This window comes from Mustela nigripes, chromosome 7 (genome assembly GCF_022355385.1).
Source record: "Mustela nigripes isolate SB6536 chromosome 7, MUSNIG.SB6536, whole genome shotgun sequence".
In the NCBI taxonomy this organism is placed as follows: Eukaryota; Metazoa; Chordata; class Mammalia; order Carnivora; family Mustelidae; genus Mustela; species Mustela nigripes.
This window is the reverse complement of record NC_081563.1, coordinates 117,023,788-117,048,966: the sequence shown is the minus strand read 5'-3', so window position 1 is coordinate 117,048,966 and position 25,179 is coordinate 117,023,788. Positions and strand designations below refer to the sequence as shown.

The following is a 25,179-nucleotide window of genomic DNA, read 5'->3' as shown; positions in this document are numbered from 1 at the left end:
TGAAAGAAATATTTGCAACCATGTATGGGATAAGGGTCTAGTACCCAGACCCTTATCAGGGGTGTGCTTATTAATCACACTTCAGTTCAACAACCCAGTTAAAAGTTGGGCAAAGAATTTGACTACACATTTCTCTAAAGATATTCAAATGACCAATAAGTCCATGATAAGATGCTCAATATCATAAGTCAAGAGGGAATTCAGATCAAAACTACAATGAAATAAATACCACCTCACACTCACTATGTTGGCTATAATAATATTATTTTAAAAATCATTTTTAAAGGAAATAAGTGTTGGTGAGGATTTGGAGAAATTGGAACCCTTATAAATTGCTAGTGGGAATATAAGGGTGCAGCTGCTGTGGAAAACAGTTTGGCATTTAATGATTAGAATTATCATATGACCCAGCAATTCCACTTCAAGTTATATACACCCAAAGAATTGAAAACAGGTGTTCAAAACAAAACTTGCACATGAATGTTCCTAGCAGCACTATGCACAAAAGGCAAAAGGTGAAAACAACCCAAATGTCCATCAGTGGATGAATGGATAAGCAAAACGTGGTATATTCATACAATGGAATATTATGTAGCCATAAAAAAAGTAATGAAGTACCGATACACGGTACAACAGGAGTGAACCTTGAAAACATTATGCTAAGTGAAAGAAGCCAGACACAAAATGTCACATACTGTATGATTCCATTTATACATGAAATATCCAGAACATGCGAATTGGTAGAGACAGAAGGCAAAATAGTGGTTTTTAGGGACTGGGGAATGGGGGATTGGGAGGAAGGCGATCTCTAAAAGGTACAGGTTTTCTTCTTGAAGTGATAAAAATTGGCTGTGGTGATGGTTGCACCTGTGATTGTACTAAAAAGCAGAATTATGTGCTTTAAATAAGTGAGTTGTATGGTCTGTGAATTCTATCTCTGTAAAGCAGTTTTTAAAAGACAGGATTTGGGACGCCTGGGTGGCTCCGTTGGTTAAGCCACTGCCTTCGGCTCAGGTTATGATCCCAGAGTCCTGGGATCAAGTCCCATATCAGCCTCCTTGCTCAGTGGGGAACCTGCTTCTCTCTCTTTGCCTCTGCCTGCCACTTTGCCTGCTTGTGCTCTCTCTCTCTCTGACAAATAAATAAATAAAATCTTTAAAAAAAAAAATAAAAGAGAGGATTTGGCAATATCCACTAGAGCTGAACACATGCAAATTCTATGACCAGCAATCCTGGTCCTAGGTTTGTGGAGAGATATATATCTATAGATATAAATCTATCTATAGATATATATCTCTATCTATCTAGATAGATAGATATGTCTTTGGATGAACATCTGTATAGTTTTCTGCTGGAGAGATATATATCTATATCTATATATATACATGAAATATCCAGAAAACTATACAGATGTTCATCCAAAGACATACAAGAATATTCACTGTAGCACTTTAAGAAATTGACCTAAAGTGGAAATTCACCATCAGTAGAATGGATAAATTGCAATATATTCAATTAATAAAATGTTAGGCAGCAATGAAAAGTACAAACTGCAACTATATGTTAACAATATAGATGAATCTCAAAAACATAAAACTAAGCAAAAGAAGCCAGACTCAAAAGAGTACTCTCTGTGGTTCCATTTGTATAAAGTTCAATGTCTCGCATGCCTAATCTATGCCTAATCTAGAAGTCAGGATACTGTTTACCCTCAGGGGTGTGAGTAATGACTGTTAAGGGAGCACTAAGGGGCATTTGTGAAGCTGGCAATGTTCTATTTCTCAATTTAGGCATAGATAAGCATTGTACATTTTCTAAAAAAATCATCAGGAATTACACTTAGGACTTGTGTATCATTATGTCTTTATGTTATACTGTAATAAAAAAACTTAAAATTTCAGAATATTTTTGAAAACAGGTTTTTTAAAAAAGATTTTATTTATTTATTTATTTATTTGAGAGAGAGAGAGCATGAGCAGGGAGGAGGGGTAGAGGAAGAGGGAGAAGCAGGCTCCCCACTGAGCAAGGAGCCAGATGTAGGACTCGATTCCAGGACCTGGGATTATGACCTGAGCCAAAGGCAGCCACTTAGCCGCCTGAGCTACCCAGGTGCCTGAAAACAGGTTTTTAAGTACTAAAAATATTTCTCCTTTTTTTTGCCACTTCTTTTAAATTCTGTAGTTATCACTCTTTTCTATTTTTCAGTATTTTTTTCCTAACAGTGAGCCATTACTTGCCCATATCAAGCCCTTATGCAAAGTAGAAGTGACTCCTCTTCAACACGCCTTTATTTCTTGCTGTCTGAAATTGTGGAGTTTATTTTGTAATAACAAGGTACTTTACTGCCATCTACTGGTAAATTATCACAATAAAGTTATAAATTACTGTGTTTACCAGTAAATAGTTCCCACTTAGATGTGCTGTCCTCTTGCAAGGCACAATTCGCCCAACTAAATGTGGTATACTTGTTGTTTGGCACGTTTGTGATGGACCCTGTAGACAGTAGAACGTTGACACTCTCTAGATGGTTTTGTTCTTTCTTTTTATTCCTGTTTGATATTGTTCTTTTTTTTCAGTATTTATTATTAACATATTTCTCAAAGTGGAGGTAATACGTGTCAGGACTGAAAAATTAACAAAACATATACGGAGGGGGCAATATTTTAAGAACTTTAAAATGAACTGCCACCGTTTCCTAAGCAACTCCTGGTTTATCATCTCTAGCAAAGGTGCTTTCATTCATTCCTAAATTTAGAAGTTGGTTATAGGAGCACCTGGATGACTCAGTCAGTTAAGCGCCTGACTTATGATCTCAGCTCTGGTCGTGATCTCTGTGAGTTCAAGCCCTGCACTGGGCTCCACGCTGGGCGTGGAGACTTTATTGAGAAGGGTTCTGAGGTAGGTTCTGTCTTGGCACCAAGGAAAAGAGTGCTTTGGCCCACTGGTGATGTCCCTAAATATGGGGGAAGGAGACTGGTGAGGAAGAACCAATCCACATCAGGATACAGGTGCAGAAAGGCATTCAGGTTTTGCAAGCAGGTCTTCTGTTCCTATATACCCATGCTTCAGTGGACATTTGTGATTTTTTGCACTTCCCAATTTACAAAGCCTGAGTCCCAAATAGATGATTTATATTGGTGTTTCAATTCTGTGTAGTACAAATAATCAATGTGCTCTAATTGTCATAGTATACATTGTCTGCAATACCAGTACATCTCATACTTTGCAAGAAGACTCAACACAGATTACACCTTCACCAGCTTTACAATCCTGAGGAAATAGATCCATTGGCTTGATGGTTTATAACTTCTAGTCTGACGAATACCACTAAATCAAGTCCCTCTAAGTTTGAAAGAGGTTGACTATTCTTCTTCAGGCTAGTGCTATGCAGTCCTTTGAAAGAAATCAAATCCATTTGGAGCTTTGCTGGTCTTTTGAGACTTTTTTCCCCCACTTCCTTTTGTAGATCACCAGTTATCACAAAAGAATATAACTCGGATGTCAGATGCAAGCATAGGGTCTGGAGAAGGAAAAGCAGATTCCACCCTTCCCCCAGTGCATCCTGCTTAGCATACCTTCACAGGTTCACCAACCTGGAAGCTCTCTGAACTTGTCCTTTGTTCGTTTTTATGGAGGCTTCATTACAGAGGCGTGATTGATGAAATCCGTTTGATATTGTTCTTAAAGACATAGCTGAGGTATTCACTATCAAAGTTTAAGCTCATTTGAACTAACATGTGAAAACAAAAGTTCAATAAATGCTAACCAATTTGTTTATGCCAAAGAACATTTGATTTGCTTTTTCTTTACCAAAGTCTGAATGCAGAACAATCCTGGATGTCTTAGGACGACTTCTTTTGCTCTAAACATTCTGTGAAATAGCCTTATACCCTGCTAGGACGCCTCTGTGAATCTGGCATTGCTGAAGCCATCATAAGTGGTAGGTATTCTTCTAAACATCTTATTTCTACTAATTCACTTAATCCTCTACTCCTTATCTGTAAGGTGCCTTTATTATCTGCATCTTACAGATGAGGCAACTGAAGCACGAAAAAGTTCATTTATGTTACAAGTGATGATATTACAAAAATACCTTCTTTGGGGAGCTTACAGTCCATTACAGACACAAAACAAAATAAAAACCATGTAAGGTTTAAGGAACAAACAAAGGGGGACGCTTGGGCGGCTCAGTTGGTTAAGTGTCTGCCTTTGGCTCAGGTCATGATCCCAGAGTCCTGGGATGGAGTCCCACATCAGGCTCCTTTCTTGGCAGGGAACCTGGTTCTCCCTCAGCCTCTGCCTGCTGCTCCCCCTTCCCCCGCCCCCTCCTCTCTCTCTCTCACTCTCACAAATGAAATCTTAAAAAAAAGAAAAAGAAAAAGAAACCAACAAAAGGGGAAATACTTTGGGCCCTGTTGGACAAGTCATTTTTCTCCTTTTGGTCCCAGTTTCCTCATCTGCATAGCAAGAGGGTTGAATTTTCCCAAGGTCACATAGCTAATAAGTGGCAGAGCTAGAATCTCAATTTGGATATTTTGGTTTCAGAGCCTAAACTTGTGATTACTATGCTATATTTAGTGCCAGTTCATACTCTGTTTCTGTCCCTTTGCTGACTTCCTATAGACAACAACTATTTATGTTGCCTATGCTTCTGCTATTTGCATTTACAGAATGTGTGGGTGCCCAAGTAGGCCCCTGTGTCCTACCTCCCTGCATCCTTGCTAATCCCAGGAAAACTTATGGCTCTCCATTCAAGGACATGGATAACAAGGTAAAAATTAGCATAGTGGCTCAAGTTCTGGCATTTTTAAAAATTGTGGTAAAAAAATATAATTAATTTCACCATTTTAACTATTTTTTAAAAGATTTTATCTATTTAAATCACAGAAAGAGTGAGAGAGAGAGAGAGCACGACAGGGCAGAGGGTCAGAGGGAGAAACAGACTCCCTCCTGAGCAGAGTGCTGGACTAAGAGCTCAATCCCAGGACGCTGGGATCATGACCTGAGCCGAAGGCAGCAGCTTAAGCCACTGAGCCACCCAGGTGCCCCGCATTTTGTTTATCATTCATCTGATAGACGTTTGGGTTGCTTCTAACTTTTGGCTCTGGTGAATAATGCTGCTATGAACATGAGTGTAGAAAATCTGCTCAGGTCCCTGCTTCTACTTTTTGGGGGGTAAACATCCAGAAGTTGAATTGCTGAATCAATGGTAATTCTATGTTTAACTTTTGAGGAACCTCCAAATTGTTTTCCACAGCTGCTGCACTGTTTACATTCACACCAGCAATGCATAAGTGTTCCAATTTCTCCATATCTTTACCAACACTTGACAGTTTCTGGTGTGTGTGTGTGTGTGTGTGTGTGTTTCCTTTTATAATGGCCATCCTAATGGCTGTAAAATGGTCTTATTGTGGTTTTGATTTGCCTTGCCCTAATGACATATGGAACATCTTTTTACATGCTTATAGGCCATTTGTATGTCTTCTTTGGAGAAATGTCTATTCAAGCCCTTGGCCCATTTTTAAATTGGACTTTTATTGATGCTGTTGTTGAGTTTCTAAAATCTTTCAGAGCTTTCTTCCCCTAGAAATTGTGAGACTTGGAGGTTTGTGGATGATGTCATCTCAGTCTCTGGGCTGGCTTCTGGCAGGAGCTTTGTCTAACTAGTTTCTCATTCAGCCTTTCAGATTAATTCACTAATCAAGTAACTAATTTTATCATTATCTGAAGAGTCACTCTAGCTATGTCAGAGTTCTAGGCTAACATAAAAGAATATACGTGTATATGTCTATATGAAGTTCAAGAATTGTCAAACTTTACCTAAGGCGCTAGAGGTCAAAATAGTGGTGCCTCTGGGAGAGCATGTACCGACTGGGAAGGGACATATAGGAGGATACAAAAGGGAACTTTCTGGGGACGCCTGGGTGGCTCAGTTGGTTGGACGACTGCTTTCGGCTCAGGTCATGATCCCCGAGTCCCGCATCGAGTCCCACATCGGGCTCCCAGCTCCATGGGGAGTCTGCTTCTCCCTCTGACCTTCTCCTTGCTCATGCTCTCTCTCACTGCCTCTCTCTCAAATAAATAAAATCTTTAAAAAAAAAAAGAACTTTCTGGGTTAATAATTTTATAAATTGATCAGGGTGGTGGCAACACAAGAACACAGATAAAAATTTATCATGCGTATACTTAGGATGTTTGCATTTTGCTGTATGTAAATTATACCTCACTTTAAAAAAAAAGATTTATTTATTTGACAGAGAGACAGTGAGAAAGGGAACACAAGCAGAGAGCCAGAGAGAGGGAGAAGCAGGCTCCCCGCGGAGCAGGGAGCCTGATGCTGGACTGGATCCCAAGACTCTGGGATCATGACCTGAGCAGAAGGCAGACACATAACGACTGAGCCACCCAGGTGCCCTATACCTCACTTTTTAAAAGTTAAAAGAAAAAGCTTAAAAGTGCCCCCCCCCCCAAGGATCTTGTCAGATCTTTTGTTGTTAATTTCATAGACTCAAGAACCTGAGATACCTCCTTGTGGCCCTCTTTATTTTTCTTTGCCCTCTTGGGTCCCTCACCTAGCACAGTGTCCAAGATTCACAAACACAACAATTTTTTTTTTTAAAGATTTCATTTATTTATTTGACAGAGAGAGACACAGCGAGAGAGGGAACACAAGCAGGAGGAGTAGAAGAGGGAGAAGCAGGCCTCGCGTCGAGCAGAGAGCCCGATGCCGGGCTAGATCCCAGGACTCTGGGATCATGACCTGAGCCGAAGGCAGACACTTACCGACTGAGCCACCCAGGTGCCCCCAAACACAACAAATATTTATTGAGCACCTCCCCTGTGTCAGGACTGTGCTATATGCTGAGAAAACGGTGGTAAACAAGATGGATAATGTCTCCCTCTTTTTGGAGTCCACAGTATAGTGGAGAAGACAAGGAATAAACAACCTAGTAAGTCCTATTGAGGATAAGTAAGAGAACCTGTCTTGGGAATGGTCAGGGAGGGAGACCTTGAGGTAGTGATTTTGAGTTTGATCTGAAGGCTGATGAGTTTACCTAAGCAGGGAGAGCATATCAGGCAGCAGGATCCACGTGTTCAAGGGTCCCGAGAAGGGAGGAAGTACAATGTGTGAAGATCACTGTAATTACAGCCCAGAAAGAGAAGAAGAGGGCCCTAAGGTAAGTCTAGAGTTTTGGCAAGGGCAAGAGTAAGACATCTATTTGACCTTTATCTTAAGAGCAATATGAACCATCAAACACTTTTAAGTAGGGGTGAGACGTGGTAAACTCTCTGAGGTAGAAACATTACTCTGACAGCAGGGAGAAAAGATTGAAGGGGAGCCAGGGAGGATCACTACTGCAGCAGTCCAAGCACACCGTGTAAGCTCAATGGAATGAAAGGACTACAGACTTCTTTCCTTAGATGACACTACTAGTACGCCTGACCAGTATGCAATCCGTTTACAATACACTGGCTCATGTTCTATCTTTCGTGATGCTCTTGACAGACTCTATAACTCCCATTTTACAGATGAAAAAGCTGAGGTTCAGAGCAGAGATAGTCACATAAAAATCAGGAGTGAAAGCCAGTTCTGAACCCAGGCCTGTATGAGAAATATCAATTCCAGTGCTGGGGAGGCGTCCCTACATTTTGGGAAGGAGAGGAGCCACATTCCCTTAAGCTCACTAGGATGATGGTGATGGGAAAAAGTAGAGAGGGACTTACAGGCAAATAATAAAAAAGGCTACAGGTTATCTTTATCACCATTAACGTTATTAGACACTATGTGTCGGGCACTGTGCCAAGTGCTTTCCACGTCTTCCCTCATTTTGTCTCTGCAAACACTACTATTATCCCCATATTTCAGATACGTACACTGAGGCTGCAGAGGGCTCCTATAGGGCGGTGCACTGACTCCGAAGAGGAGCCAAGAGCTACTAATGATATTATAGCTCCGGAGACGGAGACTCTCCCAAAACCGACACTAAGCTCTGCACCCAAATGAGCGGGCGCGCGCTCCGCCTCGCGCTCTCGGAGACGTTTGGCCACGTGATCAGGGCCCGCCCCCGCCCGCCCCGCCCCCGCCCGCGCTCCCACCCTCTCTCCCTCCCTCCCCCTCCCTCCCCGGCCCGGTCCGGCCCATCCCCCTCCCCACCGGCTCCCTGAGGCCCTGCCGGGTCGGGCTGCGGGCGGCCGGGCGACGGCCGGACTGACGGACGCACGCGAGGACTGACTGACGGACACACGGAGGGCGGCGGGCACGCACGGCCCGGGCCGCTGCTCCAAGGCCCGCCCGGGAGGGCTGGGGCCGCGCTCAGGTGAGGTGACGGCGACGCGGGCCCGTAAGGGGTGGGCCCGCCGGGCGTCTGGGGTCCCGGCCCCGCTGGCTCCGCGGGAAGGAGGCGCCGCCCGGGCCCGGCGCGGGAAAATGGCGCCGGCCGGCGGTGGAACACGGCTCCTGTGCGGGCCCGGCCCGGAGCCGCCCCGCCCGCCGCGCTCGTGTCCCCGTCGCCATGTTGGGGAGCGGGCCCCGGGCCCTCGGGCGGGGGTGCTTGAGGGAGCGGGGGCCGGCCGGGGGTTAGGGAGGGTGCGAGACGCGGGGTCTGGGGCGCTGAGGAAGTGCAAGGCCGGCCGGGGTCTGCACAGGGTGGCGCTCCAGGCCCGAGGAACCGGCGGGAGCCGACCGTAGGGTTGTGGCCGGGGGTCGAGAAGGGACACTGAGTCCAAACGGAACTGGGGTCAGGGTCCGTGAGACTGGAGGCCAGGACTGGAGTTTGGTTAGGCTATTCGTGTTCAGAACCCCAGGGCAGTCAGGACCCAGAGGGCGTGGGGTCTAAGCTCTGGCTGTCAGAGCCGAGACAGTTCTTTGTGGAGGGTGGGGGGTGGGGGGGAAGCTGTTGATTAGAAATATTAGAAATGGGGGCCCTTTGGATGCAGGCGCGAGTATCAGATTGGGCAGTTCTCAGAGTCGCGAAGCCGAATTGCAAAGCCTTATAATTCCACAGAGACTGAAGGCATATGTTCCCCTAGCGTATTCTACTCCCTATTGGGAAGAGCAACAGAAAATAGTAAGACTTTGATGAGAAAGTGGGAAAAGAGGGACCGAAGTTTGGGTGCCGGAGCTGGCCAACAAATGGGGTGTATGGACTGGAACTGGTTGGCAAGAAGAAAGAGCCTCCATCAACTTAGGGAGTTTGTGTGTTTCTTTAAAAGGAGGGACCGGGCTGTTTGTGGGCGGTGACCCAAGGTGTCTTCCCAGGAAGGGGACAGCCCACTGTTTTAAGAGCGGGGTCACCTGGGGAGGTCATCAGAAAGGCGTTTTGAAGCCAGTAAGAATGTTGAAGAGAAATGAATGTGTAAAAACTACAAGTCTTAGAAATCATGTAACAATTTCAGATCATGTAGTGATTTTAGCAGAGACATAGAAAGATAAAGATGACTCCTCAAGATCTCACAAGTTCCTGGCCAAGGAGGTCCTCTGCCTCCTCATTCAGCACACTGCCTTAGAGGAATTTGTTAGCTGTGAGAAAAGTGTTAAGGTGAGCTCTGCAGCATATATCAATGAACTGTTAATCTCTTTTGTTTTGGTAATTGGTTTGTCAGAAAAACTGAAGGGGGATACCAAAAAAGTGCAGGTAACCAACTATTTGATCATTTCCAGCCTCCCTCCATTTGTGCAAAGAAGTTATCTTCAGGACCCTCTTGACTTCTAACTTTCTAGAGTTGTAAGAGATGCTCCTTCTGTTTTAGGTGTTTACTGTACAGCAAGGGGACACAGAAAGCCAAAAAAGATAACTGTGAACAATGAATGGTACACACCCAGGATCTCTATCATGATCAAATTTCAGTTAAAAGTTTGATTAAGATAGGGAAGAGTTCGGGGCATCTGGGTGGCTCAGTGGGTTAAAACCTCTGCCTTCAGCTCGGGTCACCATCTCAGGGTCCTGGGAGGCTCTTTCCTCAGCAGGGAGCCTGCTTCTCCCTCCCTGTCTGCCTGCTTGTGATCTCTCTCACTCTCTGTCAAATAAATAAATAAAATCTTAAAAAAAAAAATAGGGAAGAGTGCAAAGTTCATATGGGTTATGGAAGAATTCTGAGGAAAACTATGCAAATCAGTCATGAAATGGTAGTTCGGGGCTCCCATAAAAGCAACAAGGACTTTAAACAAAAGGTTATAAAGATGCCCATAGCAAGTAAGATTTTCTGTGTATGTTTGATGCATGTATACCATACATATGTATATAAGGCATCAAGATTCATTTGTTCTGGGATAATGCAGGAAGGCCTTTGTGCAGTGGGCCCCTCTGGCATCTGGTGAAGCTGCTCAGAAAAATAGTAACCCCTCTCAGAATAACATTTTTTAATTGAGTAAAACAAAATACCATGTTATAGAGAAAACCATTATATTGAAATACCGAAATACACAAATTATAAAATAGCAATATAGATACTTTATCAGTACATTAAGAAATCGGATCTAGTGATGGGTCTGACAATTACAGTTTTAAACACATGAACATAAGTAAGACTTTTAGATATCAGTAACAACTGTAGTATAATATAAAGATATCTGTGATAACTGTGACAGTCACAGATAACCACCGATACTAGAGTGGTTTGTTGCCTATAACTCATAATTGAAGAAAATGGTAACTTTCAGTTAGAGGTTAGTGAATATAAAGAGATAGTTTTGTTCTGCTTTTTTCCTATCCAAGTTCATAGACCCCTCTGAATTCTGTTTGTGGATTTCCATCTGTGAACCCCAGGTTAAGAAATCCTACTTCTACCACCAAGCATGTCTTCCATTCAGCGGATATTTACTGTACACTAAGATATTTCAAGCATTATGCTGGGCTGTGAGGATTCAAAGTTCTTTAAGACAGGGTCTTTTCACGTTAGATATTCAGTCTCATGAGAGAAATGAGCATATTAACAGTGATAGTTCAGGATAAATACCAAAGCAGTATCAAAGGTTGAAAAAACACAGAAGTAGGCACAACTCAGGTCTAGGAGTTAGGGAAGGTTTCGTGAAAGGGTGATACTTGAGACATGTCCTGAAAGGTGGAGGAGTTTGCCAATTGAAGAGTTGGAAAAAAGAGCTTTACAGGTAAAGTTATGCATTTCAGGAGATACAGTTGAATGTGGCGGGAGCATAATATGTGTGCAGAAAAAGTGATCAGGGACTGTTGTTCAGAACCTGGCTGAGAAGGACTTTGCTAGACAGAATCTTTAGCTGATAGGGAGGCATTCATGCTGTCCAAGGAAGAAGAGTGTATGATTTGGTTTAAATTTTAGGAAATAAATGGATGTTCTTTGAATGGAGGGTGGACTGGAGAGCAGGGAAGGAGTAATGAAGGCCTAGTCAAGACAGAGGCTGTGAGCCTTGAACAAAATTAGAATTTTCAGGTGCTGATAATTGACATTGCACGTGGTAAGAGAAAAAGAATATTTTAGATTATTGATTTGGGATGGTGGCTGTCAAAGAGGTTATAAAAAGGGTGAAAGGAAAATGAAGTGATAATTGTCACAAATCAGGGAGAAGAGTTTTTTGGGTTAGAGTAGTAGACTTGGAAACCATTGCAAAGTTGTCAAGCATGGTGTAGTTTTCACTTAAGGAAATCAGAGGTAAGTGTCAGCAGATATAAAAACCAGGGAAAGGGGTGCCTGGTTGGCTCACTAGATTAAGAGATTAAACATCTGTCTTTGGCTCAGGTCATGATCTCAGGGTCCTGGGATTGTGCCCCATGTCAGCTCCCTGCTCAGTGGGAGTCTGCTTCTCCCTCTCCCCCTGCTTTTGCTCACTCTCACTTACTCTCTCTCAAATAAATAAAATCTTTTAAAAAAGAAAATTTCCAATTAATAAAAAGCAGGGGAAGTAGGGAATGTAGAAAAATTATAGCTGTCTGTTTCAGAGGTCAGCAAACTCTGGGTCATGTCAAATTTGGCCCACCACTTATTCAGGTAAAAAAAGTTTTATTGCAATATAGGCACAGTTACTTATTTACGTACTGTCTTTAGCTGCTTTCACACCACCAATGGCAGAGTTGAGTAGTTTTAGAGAGAAGATATACAGTTCACAAAGCTGAAAATATTCTCTGGCCCTTTACTAAAGATGCTTGCCAATCTGATCAATGTCTGGGGATTAGATGTTCAGCTTCTGGTTTGCCATCTAGTTCCTATAAAATGGAGAATAAGCATCTTGGCTTTGTCCTTCTGGCTGAGTCCTCCATGCTCTGTGTATCTGCAGTATGATATAGAGCCCTGAATATTTTATATTGGTCAGCGATGCCAGGGTCTGTTGTGGGATCTGCTATGTGGCAGCTGTGGGAGTGACAGGTTTTTGCAGCTTAGACCATGCTGGGGCTTTTTTTTTTTTTTTTTTTTTGCCATTTTTCTGTTGAGTTGTCTTTTTCAAAAGATGTCTTTATGTTTTCTCATTTGTAATCCTTTGTTGATTATGTGTATTATAGATATAATTTCCAGGTTGTTAATCTTTTTTTTTTTTTAAAGATTTTATTTACTTATTCGACAGAGAGAGATCACAAGTAGGCAGAGAGGCAGGCAGAGAGAGAGAGAGAGAGGAGGAAGCAGGCTCCCTGCTGAGCAGAGAGCCCGATGCGGGACTCGATCCCAGGACCCTGAGATCATGACCTGAGCCAAAGGCAGCGGCTTAACCCACTGAGCCACCCAGGCGCCCCAGGTTGTTAATCTTTTAAATCACTTTTTCTCTTACTAAAAGAAGTTGTGAATTTTAACATAGTCAAATCTATCAATCTTTTCCTCCCCCAAGATTTTGCAGTTATTCTTTATCTTCTTGAATCTCTACTGTTCTGCCTTCGATGTTTAGATCTCTAATTACTATGTCATGTGAGGTATGGCCCAGTTTCATTTTTTGTGTGTGTATAACCAATTATCCCAGCACCATTTATTGAATGGCACTTTGTTTTCAAATTATGTGCTCTTTTGGTGGAGTCTGACTAGGGTCCTAATTCTAGCTTTGCTGCTTGCTAATTATGTGACCTTGGACAATTGTGGAACCTCTTTGTGGCTCAGGTTCCTTGGCTTTTATTTTATGTATGTATGTATAAATATATGTATTACGTACCTGTGTATGTATATATGTAGTTAGCTCACCAGCCAGCCCAACACGGGACTTGAACTCACCACTGCAAGATCATGAGTCGCATGCTCTACCTACTTAGACAGCCAGATGTCCCAGGTTTCCTCAGCTTTTAAAATAAGGATAATAGGGGACGCCTGGGTGGCTCAGTTGGTTAAGCAGCTGCCTTCGGCTCGGGTCATGATCCCAGTGTCCTGGGATCGAGTCCCACATCGGGCTCCTTGCTCAGCAGGGAGCCTGCTTCTCCCTCTGCCTCTGCCTGCCATTCTGTCTGCCTGTGTTCCCTCACTCTCCCTCTCTCTCTGATAAATAAATAAAATCTTAAAAAAAAATAAAATAAAATAAGGATAATAGTATTTATCTCATAGAGTTGTGAGGAATAGGTGAGTTAATTCATGTAACGTGTCGAGCAGTGTGGCACCTAGGAGTTGCTGAATGCGGTTAGCTTATAGTTAGCACTATTGTTCATTTCTGTTATCCAGCACCTGGCATAGTGTAGGGGCTCGACATACTCAACACAATTGTCTGTTTAATTTGGTTTTCAGATCAAAACAGAATGGTTGTGAGAGGTAAACTGAGTGTTACAGGAGGTGCTTCCAGTTTCTGCAGTTTTAGCTGCCGCTTCAGACTTTCTGCTGGGATGGAACTCCTCTTACCCCATCACTTCTTTTGCAGAGAACTTCTGTAACAGAGGCTGCAAACCAGCAGTCTCTGGTTGGATTTGACCTGCAAACATGTTTTGTTTGGCTCAAATGTCCACAGATTCTGACTTACCTTGAAAATTTGGAAGATCTATCAACACCAAACTCATATTCTCTCATAGCAACAGAGTAAAAGCTAAAGCTTTTAGGTATGATGGGTGTTTGTTTTCTAATGCTCTGTGGTCCTCATTACTTTCTTGTTTTGCTCATTTACTTTTATTACTCTGTAGGCATTTCATTTTCTTGCTCTTACTTCACTGAGATTTTAAATATTCTCTCTTCCAACCCAATAAATGATATGTTAGGATAAGGGTCAGATTGGCAGAGATTGGCAAATGAGTTTGTGGGCAAGTAAAAACCAAAGGCTATTTCTAAGGATGAGTCATTCTTGATCATAATGAATAAAATGATGATTGAAATTAAAAGATGAGATGAAATTCATTTCAAATCACTGAATATTTAGGCATCCCATCTGTGTGCTGGGTACATTAGAAATTACCATGGTGGTGGTAGAAAAGAAAACTAGCTGGCTAGCTTTATGAAACATTTCAGAAGAGATCTTTTTAATTGTGATGTGGAGCTGTTTTCCAAGAGAATGGTTGGATGAGAGGAAGGAAAAACAGGTTCATTCATTTACGATACATTTATTGAGCCCTACCATGTGCATTAGGATAGAACTCCCCAGGATACAAAGATGATTCTAGTTAAAGTGTCGTGTGGGATAGAGGTAATGTGTTAATGGAGCTGGAATATCAGAGAATGGTACCTGAAAGAGGTGGCCTTTAGTGGAGCTGCCAAGAATGGTGTAGAGATGTGTATTTAGGAAATAGTAAAAAGAGTCCAGTTTGGCTGCAGAACAGGATTTTTACAGGGCTGTGGTTGGAGGTCAGGCTAGAAATGGAGATTGAACAACAATAGCAATAATGATAGTAGTAGCTCACATTTTTTGCATGTTTACTATTTGCCGGATAACTTCCCAAGCATTTTTTTTTTTTTTTACTTCTTTATTTATTTGACACAGAAACAGCTAGTGAGGGAACACAAGCAAGGGGAGTAGTAGAAGGAGAAGCAGGCTTCCTGCTTTCCCCTTTCCAAGCATTTAATTAGTATTTCTTTTAGTCCTCACAACAACCCTGTGAGATAGGGCACTAATTTTTATACCTTTTTACAGATAAACTGAAGAAAAGAGCTAACATTTGTTGGGGAAAGAATTTGAGTCCATGCAGTCTAATTCCAAGACCTGTGTTAGTCTCTGTATGCTATACAAGTGAATAAGGGAAGGCTTTGAATCCTTTTCAGTTCCAGGCTGGGAAGTTTAGATTTGATCGACTAAGTAATGGGAGTCATCAAAAGTTTTTAGCCAGTGACATAATGAGATCTGTACCTAAGAAAGTAAGCCTGCTAGTGAATGTAGGAACAGCATGAGTAGAAAGAAGAAATGTGGAACTAGTTTACTCGTTTCCTCCTCGCTAGATTTAGTGCTCCTTCAGAACTGACCCTGTGTCTGTTTGTCCCTCTCTTCCTTCACCTCCATTATCTACCTATTGTGTTGTCTGGCACATTTATTTTAAAAAATGTAATCTTTTTCTACATCACTTTATTCTAAAAAGAACTTGAAGTGGCTGCCTAGGAGCTCAGTATTTGCTAATCATCAATAATCATTAATAAATCATTATTAAATAAGTCATTAGTAATCATTAATAAATGACTAGAGATATAGGTAGATGTGTACATTAAGGGAGTATTGTGGCTTTGTTGGAGGGAGTAACATAGCCCTAGAATTTGGTGAAATGAAGGGGAAATGAAGATATCAAGGTCAAAGTATATAAACTTCCAGTTGTAAGATGAGTAACTTCTGGGGGTCTGGAGTACAGGATGGTGACTATAGTTAACAGTAATGTATTAAAGACTAGAAAGTTGCTGAAAAGAGTAAATTAGATCTTAAATGTTCTTGCTACACACCCAAAAAGAAAAAAAAGTAATTATATGAAGTGATGGATGTGTTAACTAAATTTATTGTGGTAATTTTGCAGTGTATATGTGTATCTGTCTCATTGTACATTTTAAACTAACACAATGCTGTATGTTGATTATATCTCAATAAAGCCAGGGGAAAAAAATCTTTGTCACTAATAATATTAATGATCACCAAATTCAGAGGGCATTCATACTTTAAATAGATATGTAAGTTTGTATTTAACATTAACCAACTACAGCCATCACCCCTGCCCCCTCCCAATCCAACACACACAGAAAGGCAACAAAAGCTTCCATTAGCTGGCACTTTTACCAGTATTGAACCTGTTGGATATGAGTTCTATAATACCATTATGTATATTTTCTAAAGACCAGACAGCAGCAGTTTCTCACAGGAGGAAATAGTTGCAAATTTGTGAATCAGATCCTGTTTTGGATTTTACAGAAGGAAATTGTTCATTAGATGAAGTCTCTTGTAATTTTAAATATTATGTGAAAGTAAGACTGTGTCCCTACTATAAAATACAGACTTAAAAAGTTCAAACACGGGGCTCCTGGGTGGCTCAGTCGGTTAAGTGTCTGCCTTCGGCTCAGGTCATGATCCCGGGATCCTGGGATCGAGTCCCACAAGGGGCTCCCTCTTCAGTGGGGAGCCCGCGCCCCCCTCTCCCTCTGCCTGCCTCTCTGCCTACTTGTACTCTTTCTCCCTCTTTCAAATAAATAAATAAAATCTTAAAAAAAAAAAAAAGTTCAAACACTTGGAGAAATCAAAGACATTGTGGTTAACCACCAAATGCTAGTATAGGTGAGAAGATTTTAGGTAAACCAGCATCTGACTAGGCTTAGTAAGAGACCAATCAATAGACCCAAATAATGGATTTGTTAAATAAATATTCTTTCCCATTGTGGATATTAAGTATAATATAAGCAGTATGTGCACCTACATGTATGCACATATCTGTGTGAAATACATTGGTATAGCTGGTATAAGTCTGAATCTAGGAATGCTTCCTAAAAAGAATGAGCCTTCAGCTGAGTTCTTTTAGATTGTGTTCAACTCTTTAGTATGTGTGGAGATGACTCATTCAGAAGCATTGCAATCAGAATAATTAAGTGTGGAGGAAAATGTGATTATGATAGTATATATTGACTGCTTACCAGTGTTGAGGGGTATATCCAGTTGGTGAGTAATTAGTTTCTGCCTTCTAGGAAACTAATTCATCTGGGAAAGTGGTAGGAACATAAATGAAAAGGGGGGTGGGGGAGCATAAATGTTTTAAATGCACTGTAAATGCAATGGAAATTAAAGAGAGAGAGTTCTGCTACCAGTTGGAGGATCAGGGGAGGCTTCATGGAAATGCTGGTATATTTCCTAGGGCTGCTATAATAAACTACCACAAGCTGGGTGACTTAAAACAACAAAAATTATTCTCTTACAGTTATTGAAACTGGAACCTGAATTTAGGGTGTCAGCAGGGCCATGTTCTCTCTGAGACTTAGGGTAGACTCTTTCCTTGCCTCTTCCTAGCTTCCATCAGTTCTTGATGTTTCTTTTCTTCTTTTTTTAAGATTTTCACTTATTTATTTGAGAGAGAGAGAGAGAGAATGAGCAGGGCAAGGGGCAGAGGGACAAGCAGACTCCCTGCTATGTGGGAGCATTGTGGGGAGATGAAGCCAGAGTAGTTTGTTGGGGCCCTAGATGCCAGAGCTAGGACATTCAAATGTTGCTGAGTGGGTAGTATGTGGGAACAGGATGGTACTGCAAAATTTTGAAATAAGGTGGGTAACTGATTCAAGCTTTGGATAGCTAATTCAAGCTTTGAGGAGGTTCTCTAACCTAGTGATCATGGCTAAGTAGACACCCCGAAGAAAAACAGATGGTTGTTGATTTCACACACTGAGCCTCCCTCGTTTGCCAATGCCAATTATGCCCGTAACTTTTCACCAGGACAGTCAGGGAATCCAACTTATATAAAAAGCAGCACTTGGAAAAACACCACAACAACAAACTTTGAGGGTTCTTTAGCCTTTTGGTCTGTCATCCATGGACATTGAAATACATCAGTTTTTAAGGATCTCTATTCAGAAGCCTCTCCGTGGATTTCAGTATTAATAGTCATGTTGCTCTTCATTTTTTTTTTTTCAAATTTTTCTTCAAAATCACCTCTTTTCCATCCTTTTTTTATCTCTTGATTTTTCTCAGAACTCTCTTCAGTCTTTCCGTATCTTTTCTAAACATCTGACTAATGGAAAGAATCAGTCAGATTGTGTACTGTCCAAGCCAATGCTACACTTTTTTTCTATGTCCTTAAAAAAAAAACTTTTTTTTTTTTAATTTTACATAGTCTCCATGTCTAGTATGGGGCTTGAGCTCCCAGCCCTGAGATAAAAAACTACATGCTCCACCAACTAAACCAGCCAGGTGCCTCTTTTCTTTGTCCTTTTAGTAATAGTTATGTTGACTTTTGTCCACAATAGGACTTTATTCAAATTTTGAATGCCCATTCAAACTGTGGTCAACAGCAGAGCTCAGGTGCTTTTTCTTATTTGTCTCTAGGCAGTTCTTCCTGATTGTATATTTGCATTGTTAATATATTCTCAAAGAACTTGTGTCCTCATGAAATTTTTAAAATTGTGTTTAAATATTACAAACAAAACACTTTCTAGTCATTAGCATATGGATACAGTCTTTACAAGTTTAATTCATAGTTTTTTTAAATAGTTTTTTCGTTTGGCAATATATTGAGGTACTTTTCCACATGTTTATATACTTACTTTTATCGGATACACAATAACCAAAGTTTAAGTATTCTCTGTTTATTTGGCATTTGGGTGATTTCCATTTTGTTTTTATTTTTGGTTTGCAATTCTCAATTATACTGCTGTAACATGTTATTATAAAGGTTTTTTCCCTCAATTTTTTTCTTAGAATATAGTCTCTAAAATGATACAGTTTGGTTTGAGGATAATCACTTTTTAGCTATCTTGTCAGCTTATTCTTTAGAATAACTAGCAGTTTATATTGCCACTGCCACTAGTTATTATTGGATTTTTTATATTTTTTCTTCCAGTATAATATGTGGATTTTTAAAATATTTTAAATATTTTATTATGAAAAATTTCAAATATACAAAACAACCCTGAAACTGTAGAATAAACTCCCTTCTACCCACCACTTATATTTAATGTATAGTCATATGTTTAACAAAATACTTATTATGTTAAACCTTTTAAAAATAAAGACATCATGAAACTATGCCTTTAAACATTTTAGCATGAATCTCTTTCAAATACATTCTTCCGCATAATCACAGTACTGTTGTCACACCTAGCAAATTATCAGTAATTCCTTGATATTATCTAACATTAAGTCTGTATTTAAGTTTCCCTCACTGTCTCCAAAATGACTTTAATAGCTGACTTATTCAAGTGGAATCAAATTTAAGGACCATGCATTGCATTTGCATGTTATTATTTATGTAGTTGTAGTCTTTTTAAAACCTGGAACAGTTCTCTGTCCTTGTCTGCTTTCTTACCTTCTAAAATTCTTTTCATGGGCATTGATTTGTTGAGACCAGAGCAGTTTTAATTTCCTACATTGTGGATTTATCTGATATTTTCTTAGTGATATTTATTCCTTTATTACTTATATCTGCCTAAACTGGAAGGTTCAAAGACTAGATTAGATACTAGCTGAACATTTTGGCAAAAATACTTAAATATTCTTCACATTACCTCATATCACAGGTACACAGATGTTTAGTTGTCCCACTATTGATGATAACTTTGATCACAGGTTTAAGGTTGTGACTTCCAGATCTATTGTGAAGTTACACTGTTTTCTTCTCTGACTAGCAAATATATTTTTTACTTTTATTAAGATGAGTATTTTTAAAATCTTCTTTGAGCTAGTTTTTCATATAATTTGACCATTTGTTCAGTGTAGATTTGGTAATTTCCTTTTTGCATAGTGTGTTTAAAAATTTTATTTAGTGTAACAGTGAGTTTTTATAATAGATAAATTTCAAGTTTCAAAATATAGCTGAAATCCAATATAATTTAACCAAAAAAGATACAGATTGTAAATATATAATAGGGGACATTCTTTTGATGAGATTTTGTAATGAGACATGTTTCCTTTTTTAAAAAACATTCTAGGGGCGCCTGGGTGGCTCAGTGGGTTAAAGCTTCTGCCTTCAGCTCAGGTCATGATCCCAGGGTCCTGGGATCTAGCCCCGCATCAGGTTCTCTGCTCAGCAGGGAGCCTGCTTCCCTTCCTCTCTCTCTCTGCCTGCCTCTCTGCTTACTTGTGATCTCTGTCAAATAAATAAATAAAACCTTAAAAAATAAAATAAAAAATAAAAAACATTCTAAGTAGAGAAACCTAAAAAACATAAGGCTCTTGTATCAACAGTTTCATTTTTTTTTTGAAACGGGGATAGATCTCAAATTCATAAAAGTTGGATTTACATTTGTTTTACATACCCACCCAAAAAGCACCCAGAATGTATTTTATTTCTTCTTCTTTGAGTGTTTCATTTGGTTGCTTTTATATACCCATTTTTTAAAGAAAGATTTTTACTTATTTATTTGACAAACAGAGATCACAAGTAGGCAGAGAGGCAGGCAGAGAGAGATTGATTTGCGGCTTGATCCCAGGACCCTGGGATCATGACCCGAGCTGAAGACAGAGGCTTTAACCCACTGAGCCACCCAGGCGCCCCTGTTTACTCACTTTTTAAATGCCTTATAAATTATCCTGAAACTTTTAAGTCTATGTGGTTAACAAGTCAACTTATTATAAGTACTTTAAGTACTAAAGTAAAGTAATACTTTACTAGTACTTAGTAAGTAGTAAATAATATCCAGATTTAGGCATTCATATAAATGTTATTTAAATTTCTCATTCTACAAAATTTTTGTTTTTTATATAGTAACTTCAGGAGCAAGAAAGTACTTGTCCTGCTTGGTACATAATACACAATTGGTAAAAGGTACTTGAACGAATGCATCCATTGGAAGTATTCAAATTCTGGATTAGAAATTATGAGGGACTTCTCTACACATAATTTCTATTTAAACAATAACTCATGGAGGTGCCTGGCTGGCTCAGTCGGTGGAGCATGTGACTCTTGATGTCTGGGTTGTGAGTTCAAGCCCCTCACGTTGGGTATAGAGATTATTTAAAAATAAAGTTTTTAAAAAAATAATAACTTACGGTCTGTAAGTTTGAAATGATTTCACTTGATCTTAGCCAAAAGGCTGAGAAGTGATTGAAATGATTTCAAAATATAAAGTTAAAAACTCATGTAGAAGAGTCTCTTGGTAAAGTATTTTTTTTTTTTTTTTAAAGATTTTATTTATTTATTTGACAGAGAGAAATCACAAGTAGACGGAGAGGCAGGTAGAGAGAGAGGAAGGGAAGCAGGCTCCCTGCTGAGCAGAGAGCCCGATGCGGGACTCGATCCCAGGACGCTGAGATCATGACCTGAGCCGAAGGCAGCGGCTTAACCCACTGAGCCACCCAGGCGCCCCTCTTGGTAAAGTATTAAGGAAATTATTACTAGCCATCTTTTTTTTTTTTAAGATATTATGTTTAAGTGATCTCTGTACCCAACATGAGGCTTGAACTTAAAACCCCAAGATCAAGAGTCACATGCTCTACTTACATTTGGCCCAAGCTGAAGATATGCTTTTATTTATGAGGGAGAATCCAGAAGAATTCTAGGATTCTCATTTTACAAAGCTGTTTATTTAAAGTATAGTTGTCGGGGGACCTGGGTGGCTCAGTGGGTTAAGCCACTGCCTTCGGCTCAGGTCATGATCTCAGGGTCCTGGGATCGAGTCCCACATTGGGTTCTCTGCTCAGCAGGGAGTCTGCTTCCCTCTCTCTCTCTCTCTGCCTGCCTCTCTGTCTACTGTGATCTCTCTCTGTCAAATAAATAAATAAAATCATTAAAAAAATAAATAAAGTATAGTTGTCACACTAATGTGACTTTAGTTTCAGATGTACACCATAGTGATTTGACAAGTTTATTCATTGTGCTGAGTTCACCGTAAGGGGCATCTCTCACCATAAAACTCTTATTAGAATATCATTGACTATATTCCTTAAGCTGTACCTTTCATCTCCATGATTTACTCATTACATAACTGGAAGCCTGGACCTACCTCCCACTCCCCTTCACCCATTTTGCCCATTTCCCATGCCCACTACAAATCTATTTAAAAAATTTGAATAGAGATATTCATTGGTTAAAGTGAAAGCAGATAGAATAATAATTAAATTAGGCTTTTTAAACTTCTTTATGTAGATAGTGCACAGTTGTGAACATAGGACATCTATATTTTCTGTTTACTTGCTTGTTTGGTTTTTGCATTGTCATTTGTGATGAAAATTTTTTCAGAGTATAAGTAGGAGAATAAATATTAAATTAAAAAGTATATTATTATCAGTACATTCATAGTTTTACAACAGAAAGAGTAGGAAAGTGACAAGAAAGATTTAGTCTGTAGCTGACTACATACATGATCTAGGGCAAATCATGTAACCTCTGTGTGACTGTTTCTGCTTCATACTTCTTTGGAATCCTTCAGGATTTCTGCCCAAGACAGATTTATCTGTTTTTTAGTAATTGTTAACTAAAGTATAACACATACAATGCAGAGTACCCAAATGATACACATAGTAAATTATAAAATGAACACACTTGTATAAGGACTGTTGATGTTTTTTTAAAAGCTTTCTTTTTTTAAAAAAAAAGATTTTATTTATTTATTTGACAGAGATCACAAGTAGGCAGAAAGGCAGTTAGAGAGAGAGAGAGAGAAGGAAGCAGGCTCCCTGCAGAGCAGAGAGCCCAAATCCCAGGACTCTGGGATCAAGACCCGAGCAGAAGGCAGAGGCTTTAACCCACTGAGCCAGCCAGGCACCCCTTTAAAAAGCTTTCTTGATGATTATGAAAACTTTTCTTTTTAAGAAACACTGGATTTGAGACTATAGGTAATTTCATGTATTTTAACAAGCCTTTTTAGAGTGAAATTAGCAGAAACAGTGTTAGAAAGAAGGAATTTGGCCAGTTACAAAAATTTACTTTGTATAGATTTATTTGGCTTATATATTTAGTCTTTTCTTCTGATGTTTCTCTTGTTCCTCTTTGCCCTTTTCCCTTTCTGTCTAGGTCCTGGATGGAATGGAGAGGGGTCCTACTGAACATCTGTTATCTTTTCTGAGACTGGTCAGAGAGTTCTTAAACAGGTCTGTTGTTTATATAGAATACAAATGCAATCTTGTTTTATTAAAAAAATTAATTTCAATTGATAAGAAAAGGATTGAATTAGTTAGAAATAGAGTTTACTTTTTAAAAATAAGGCATTTTGTTCTTAGTGTCCGTGGGGCATTTTAGTTTGGTAGGCTGCATTTTACATGTAAATGGGACCCAGAGCAACTGAATTAAATGAGATCTGCCTATTAGAAAAGCATTTTTTTTAACAGAAAAGCAAGTGAGCCTTACCTTTTTCAGTTATGTTGAATATATGTAACATGGCAGAATTCTTTATTGGTTTCATTGGAAAGTACTAAGAAAAGATTAAAAGCTGAATATCTTATTTGTCTGTGACTCTGGAGGGGAATGGAGGCCTGAGTAAATCCAAGAAGGAAAACATATGGCCCTCTTTCTCATGTTTTCAGAATTTATAACATTGGGGAAAAAGGTACCTTGCAATCTCTGATTCAGAGAAAGACAAGTATATAGAGTTTTGGCATTGTTCCCCGCCCCCCATTCATCTATGTCTTACTCTGTCACCATGAATGAATTTTGTCATTATTCAATCAGATAAAAACCCTAGCATCAATAATTTGCCAAGTTCAAACTTGTCTTCACCTTGGACTCATCTGTTGAACTTGGCAATTATTGATGCCTTTGCCTCTCTTCCTTCCCTACTCCTCACTCCTTTGTGATTTAATTGGCCTGGGGCTATGACAAGGGTTTCGGAACTTTTAAGAGGTCCCCAGGTGATTCTAAAGTACAGACAATTTTGGGAACCACAACTTTAGCTAAAGCAGATCTGGCCACTATTGCAACTTGTGACTTTTTTTCCATAAATAAGAGGAAAAATATTTTGATTTAAGAACTCCGTGCTTTAGAAATAAGTCAGTCAGAGAAAGACAATTATCATATGATCTCACTGCCAAGCAGAATTTAAGAAACAAGGTAGAGGATCATAGGGGAAGAGGAAAAAATGAAACAAGATGAAAACAGAGAAGGAGGTAAACCATAAGAGACTTAATCTTAGGAAACAAATTAAGGGTTGCTGGAGGAAGCGGGTCGGGGATGGGGTGGTTGGGTGATGGATATTGGGGAGGGTATGTGTTGTGTTGTGGTCCGCGCTGGGTATTATGTAAGACTGACAAATCACAGACCTGTACCCCTGAAACAATACATTATTATGGTAATTAAAAAAAAAAAAAGAATCCGTGCTTTAAACCTAAATTCTTACTAGAATGTAAGCCCCATAAAAGCAGATACTGTGTCTATATATTTTTTTTAATCATTGTATATTTAGCATTTAGAACAATATCTGGCATATACTGCATACCTAAATATTTGTTGAATGAGTGAATGAACCTGTCAGTCTCCAGTGAGGTGAGAGTATGCTGTTAGTGAATACTCCAGGGGTCTGAGAGAGTGGAGTGGAAAGACCAGCCTCTAGATAGAATCAGACTGCCTGGACTTGAATAATGGCCCTGTCACTTACTAGCAGTATGGTTATAAGCAGATTACTTCTCTGTGCCTAAGTTCCCTCATTTGAAAAAAAAAGGGGGGGGGGTAATAGAATCTGTTTCATGGGATTGTTGGGCGTACTAATTGAGTTCATAATGCAAAGAGCTTAGAACAGTGCCTGATATATAATCTGTAAGTTGTAGCTACTGAAAAATTCCAGACACCCTGGATTCTCTGCCTTTTGGATAATTTATCTGTAGAATACTGTTTGAAGGCTAAGTCAGAATCATGGAAACAGTTGCATTAGATATAGTTAAGGTTTGACGAAGGTGTTGGGTTTGTTTGTTTGTTTGTTTTTTTTTTGGTCAACTTAATGAGGTATAATTTACACACAGATTATCCATTTTATTTATTTTTTTTTACTTGCATCCATTTTTTTTCTTTTTTCTTTTCTTTTCTTTTTCTTTTTTTTTTTTTTTTTAAAGATTTTACTTATCTATCTGACAGAAAGAGTGCACAAGCAGGGGGAGCAGCAGGCAGAGGAAGAGGGAGAAGCAGGCTCCCCAATGAGCAGGGAACCCGATGGGGGGACTTGATCCCAGGATCCTGGGATCATGACCTGAGCCAAAGGCAGTAACCAACTGAGCCACCCAGGGAC

General features: G+C 39.9%; 1 protein-coding gene across 8 annotated transcripts in view; it reads left to right on the top strand.

The window, feature by feature from the left end:
• Positions 1–8,110: 8,110 nt before the first annotated feature.
• The window catches only part of NCOA6 (nuclear receptor coactivator 6), a 102,362-nt gene continuing 85,293 nt past the window's right edge, over positions 8,111–25,179 (top strand). For 7 of the 8 annotated variants that reach the window (XM_059406838.1, XM_059406844.1, XM_059406843.1 and 4 more), the window contains exons 1-2: positions 8,111–8,318; positions 22,980–23,056. The gene's annotated coding sequence lies outside the window, so the exon portion shown is untranslated. The remainder of the gene's footprint in view (positions 8,319–22,979; positions 23,057–25,179) is intronic. The other variant, XM_059406839.1, reaches the window with a different exon arrangement.